Below are 6000 nucleotides of genomic sequence, written 5' to 3'. Positions count from 1 at the left end.
TGATTAGATGGGGAGTGGAAGCCGTTTCGGAGATAAGGAGGAGAGTTTGGCCAGGAACGGAGGTGGTTGATGGGACACGTTTTTGCAAAGTCAAGTTCACAGAAAAAGTGACATCATTGCCTTACTCTACAAGAATTGAGACGTTGGAGGGAGCAGAATATTTTAGGGTCCTTCATGACAATCAGGTCAGAGTGTGTCGGTTGTGTATTCAACCCGGGCACATAGTTAAAGACTGCCCTGAATTTAAGTGTTTCAAATGTGGCAAGCAAGGACACTATGCGAGAGAATGTGTCGGAGAGAAGGAAAGGAATTTCTGTGGTGGATGCAGAAAGAGATTGGCGGAGTGCAACTGTGGAGAGGGTATGGCTGAAGAGGGGAGTCAAGCACTATTCGAGGAAGCAGTTGTATTGTCGCAAGAAGGAGAAGAAGATGGAGGAGAGGACGTGGTGGAGAGTGGAGAGACGGAGGAAGGAAGAAGGGAGAAGGACCAGAAGATGAATGAAATTGGGAGTAGTATGGACTCAGAAATAAGAAGAGGGAGTTTTCAGGAGGAGGGGGGGGGTGGACTGGGGGGAAGCACGGGGGACTCACAGGTTTTGGGGGATAGCACAGTACTAACAAGTACCTCGGGGGGTGAAGAAATGGAGAGGGGTTCGAGTTTGAGAACAATAACAGAAACGACAACGACGGCTATACATGAGACGGAGATGAACACGGGGAGCACAACGATGACAATACCAGAGACGGAGATGAACATGGGGAGCACAACGGATGAGGGTGACAAGAAGTTGAGTTGGCTGGATAACATGGACTTGGAGGAGATATCGGACACGGATGATGGAGAAAAGAGTGAAAGAACGAGGGAAGGATACAGGAAGAGGAAAGCGGGGGGAAGATGGAGAGGGAAAGGGGGGAAGAGGAAAGAAACTGGATAACAGGTAGAGGATAATGAAATTATATTTTACTATTTTATTATTTATTAGAATGGTAAATATAATGTCAATAAATGCAAATGGTTTGAGAACTATGGGAAAATTTAATAGAATAGTACAAATGAAGAATTCAGATATTTTATGTATTCAAGAGACGCACTGGGATAATGCATGTGTTTTAGGAGTTAAAAAAATATGGAGGGATTTTATTTATGTTAACAATGGCAGGGGAAATTCAAGTGGGGTTGCAATTTTATTAAGGAAGGATGTAGTAGAAAATGTGAAGAAGATATATAATGATAATAATGGGAGGATTTTAATTTTGGATTTTGAATATATGAATAGGGTTTTTAGGATTATAAATATTTATGCGCCGAATATTGAGATAGAGCGAAAGAATTAATTTTTAGAATTAGGGAAATGGTGCAACGGTAACTGTATTTTAGTAGGGGATTTTAATGTAAAAATGAATAGATTAGATATGAAAAGGGGAGCTATTTTTAGAAATGACGTATCTAGGGGGGTCTTAAGGAAGATTATGTTTGAAAACAGTTTGATTGATATATGGAGGGAGGAGAATCCGAACAAGAGAGGAATTTCTAGAAGGCAGGTGGTTTTAGGGGAGTTGAAACAGACGCGAATAGATCTGGTTTTAGTAAATGAGGGTTTAAGGAATTTTATGAAAGAAATTAAGTATGTTTTTACAGCTTTTAGTGATCATGCGGCGGTGGTATTTTCTTGTGGAGTAAGGACACATACTAAATCTGGTGGGATGTGGTGTTTAAATAATAGCTTGCTAGAGGAGGAAAATTATATTGAGATGATATCAGAATGTATTGGGGAGGCCAAAAGACAACAGTTAATGGAGGTGAATATGGGGTTGTGGTGGGAGGAGCTGAAAACCAAATGTAAGGAATTGACTATAAAATATGCTGTTAAGAGGAATTATTTTTTGAAAAAGAAGGAGAGGGAACTACGTAAGAAGGTTAAACATGAACTTGAGTGTATAGAAAAGGATGAAGGTCATGGGGTGGAGGATTATTTACTGGCTAAGGATGCACTTGATGAATATGAGAAGAAGAAATGTAATGCGGCGATTGTAAGGAGTAGAGTGCAATATGCGATAGAGGGGGAAAGGTGTACTTCATTTTTCTTGAATTTAGAAAAAAGAAGACAAGAGAAGATTTATATTACGGAGTTAATTAATGAAAAAGGGGAAAAGGTTAATGATTTGGTGGGGATTCTGGATACGGTCGAGAGATATTATGAATGCTTATTTAAAAAAGAAGAGGTTAATGATTCCTGTATGGATAAGGTGCTTGAACACGTGGATACTAAGTTAACAGAAGGGGAAAAAAACATGTGTGAGGAAGATATGAGTCTAACTGACATTAAGGAGGCCATATTAGATGCTAATTGCAATAGGAGTCCGGGGTCTGATGGCCTAACTGCGGAATTTTATAAATCTTTTGCAGATTTGTTGGCTCCAATTTTAAGAAAACTGTATGAATATATTGAAAAGACTCAAGTGGTGCCAGAGTCGCTGGCCACAGGAGTTTTAACCATACTGTATAAAAATAAAGGGAGTCGTGTAAATTTGGATAATTATCGACCGTTGACACTTTTAAATTGTGATTATAAGATCTTAGCCAAGGTCTTAGCTAATAGAGTTAAAAAAGTTATGGGAGGAGTAATAGCAGAGACACAAGGATATAGTGTACCAGGGAGGGATATTTCTGACACAGTGGGAACAATAAGGGATGTGATAAAGCATATGGGGGAGGAAGGGGGGTTTGTGATGAGTTTGGATCTAAATAAGGCTTTTGATAGAGTTGATCATTCCTTTTTACTGCGTACACTTGGGAAATTTGGGTTTGGTGAAAGAATGATAGGTTGGATTAGATTACTGAATGGATATGCAAGGAGCAGAGTAAAATGTAATGGGATTTTAACAGATTCTTTTCCTCTGGAGAGATCTGTTAGGCAGGGATGTCCGTTATCAGCTGCTCTTTATAGTTTATCGGTGGAGCCGCTTGCAGCAATGATTAAAGCAAACAAATTAATTCGAGGTATACGGATACCGGATGGGGGGGAGAGTGTTATACAGCAATATGCGGATGATACTACATGTACTGTGATAGATGTTGAAAGTGTGAAGAATGTAATGGAGTGTTTTGAGGTATATGGCAAGGCATCAGGGGCAAAACTTAATGTTGAAAAATCTGAAATAATGTATGTGGGGATAGATGAAAAAGTGGACTGTGGATTCCCTTTCAAAAAGGCTGAAGGTTATATAAAGACTTTAGGGGTGGTTTTGGGGGTGGATAAAGAAGGGACGAGAGATGAGACATGGACTGGGGTTTTGAATAAAATAAAACATACTCTATCCTATTGGAAGGCAAGAAAACTGTTCTTGAGGGGGAAGGTGGTGGTGATTAATTCTTTGGTGGCATCCAAATGTATCTATGTTCTAGGTTCGTTGGATATGCCACAATGGGTGTTAAAAGAATTCAATGGTTTGGTTACAGATTTCCTATGGGAGGGGAAGGGGACTAGGATTGCAAGGGCAACTCTTATCTCGGATTTAAAGGATGGGGGGTTGAAATTGGTGGATTTGGATGTGAAGAGAAAAGCAATGAGAATAAAAACTGTGCAAAAATACTTTTATCGGGAGGTAGATTATGGATGGAAAAGGTTTTCCACTGGAGAGTACTCTTGTGTCATGGAGCAACTGCCTTTTATATATCACCCTAATAATATCATGTAATTTTATTGGACTAAATGCAGTTTGTAGGTGCTGCCCTGCCCTGCCCTGCCCTGATCAATTTAAATAATAGACAGTGCTTTTCCCTCAAAATATATGTGTCATGGAGCTACTGCCTTTTATTTATCAACCTAATAATATCATGTCTTTTTATTGGACTAAATGCAGTTTGTATGTGCTGCCCTGATCAATTTAAATAATAGACAGTGTGTTTCCCTCAAAATATAGGCAGTACATTCAGCCTTTGTTTTTAGTCGGTTCATTAAGTTGCATGGAAATTCGAATCACTGGTAAATTTTGTTCATGTCTTTATATAGTGAACCAAGAGTTGTTCACTCGCTTACGGCCATACCAGACTGAATACACCCGATCTCGTCTGATCTCGGAAGCTAAACAGGATTGGGCCTGGTTAGTACTTGGATGGGAGACCGCCTGGGAATACCATGTGCTGTAAGCTTTTTGTTCCACTAGAGAGTGCTCTTGTGTCATGGAGCAACTGACTTTTATTTATCACCCTAATAATATCATGTATTTTTATTGGACTAAATGCAGTTTTATGTGCTGCCCTGCCCTGCCCTGATCAAATTAAATAATAGACAGTGCGTTTCCCTCAAAATATATGTGTCATGGAGCAACTGCCTTTTATTTATCACCCTAATAATATCATTTATTTTTATTGGACTAAATGCAGTTTGTATGTGCTGCCCTGCCCTGCCCTGATCAATTTAAATAATAGACAGTGCGTTTCCCTCAGAATATATGTGTCATGGAGCAACTGCCTTTTATTTATCACCCTAATAATATCCTGTATTTTTATTGGACTCAATGCAGTTTGTATGTGCTGCCCTGCCCTGGTCAAATTAAATAATAGACAAAGTGTTTCCCTCAAAATATAGGCAGCACATTCAAATGTTGTTTTTTGTCGGTTCATTAAGTTGCATGGAAATTGGAATCACTGGTAAATTTTGTCCATGTCTTTATATAGTGTACCAAGAGTTGTTCACTTGCTTACGGCCATACCAGCCTGAATACACCCGATCTCATCTGATCTCGGAAGCTAAGCAGGATTGGGCATGGTTAGTACTTGGATCGGAGAAAGCCTGGGAATACCATGTGCTGTAAGCTTTTTGTTCCACTAGAGAGTGCTCTTGTGTCATGGAGCAACTGCCTTTTATTTATCACCCTAATAATATCATGTATTTTTATTGGACTAAATGCAGTTTGTATGTACTGTCCTAACCTGATCAAATTAAATAATAGACAGTGCATTTTCCTGAAAATATAGGCAGTACATTCAGCCTTTGTTTTTCGTCTGTTCATTATGTTGCATGGAAATATGAATCATTGATAAAAAAAATTCATGTCTTTATATAGAATACCAAGAGTTTTTCCTGCGCTTACCGCAGTACCGTCCTTAATATGCCTGATCTCGTCAGATTTTGGAAGCTAAGCAGGATCGGGCCTGGTTAGTACTTGGATGGGAGACTGCCTGGGAATACCAGGTGCTGCAAGCTTTTTGTTCCACTAGAGAGTGCTCTTGTGTCATGGAGCAACTGCCTTTTATTTATCACCATAATAATATTATGTATTTTATTGGACTAAATGCAGTTTGTATGTGCTGCCCTGCCCTGCCCTGATCAATTTAAATAATAGACAGTGCGTTTCCCTCAAAATATATGTGTCATGGAGCAACTTCCTTTTATTTATCACCCTAATAATATCATGTATTTTTATTGGACTAAATGCAGTTTGTATGTGCTGCCCTGCTCTGATCAATTTAAATAATAGACAGTGTGTTTCCCTCAAAATATAGGCAGTACATTCAGTCTTTGTTTTTAGTCGGTTCATTAAGTTGCATGGAAATTCGAATCACTGGTAAATTTTGTTCATGTCTTTATATAGTGAACCAAGAGTTGTTCACTCGCTTACGGACATACCAGACTGAATACACCCGATGTCGTCTGATCTCGGAAGCTAAACAGGATTGGGCCTGGTTAGTACTTGGATGGGAGACCGCCTGGGAATACCATGTGCTGTAAATTTTTTGTTCCACTAGAGAGTGCTCTTGTGTCATGGAGCAACTGCCTTTTATTTATCACCCTATTAATATCATGAATTTTTATTGGACTAAATGCAGTTTTATTTGCTGCCCTGCCCTGCCCTGATCAATTTAAATAATAGACAGTGCGTTTCCCTCAAAATATATGTGTCATGGAGCAACTGCCTTTTATTTATCACCCTAATAATATCATGTATTTTTATTGGACTAAATGCAGTTTGTATGTGCTGCCCTGCCCTGGTCAA

The sequence above is a fragment of the Coregonus lavaretus genome, assembly GCF_964263955.1.
Source record: "Coregonus lavaretus genome assembly, contig: HAP1_SCAFFOLD_706, whole genome shotgun sequence".
NCBI lineage: Eukaryota > Metazoa > Chordata > Actinopteri > Salmoniformes > Salmonidae > Coregonus > Coregonus lavaretus.
The sequence above is the reverse complement of the archived record's forward strand: the minus strand, read 5'-3'. Positions refer to the sequence as shown.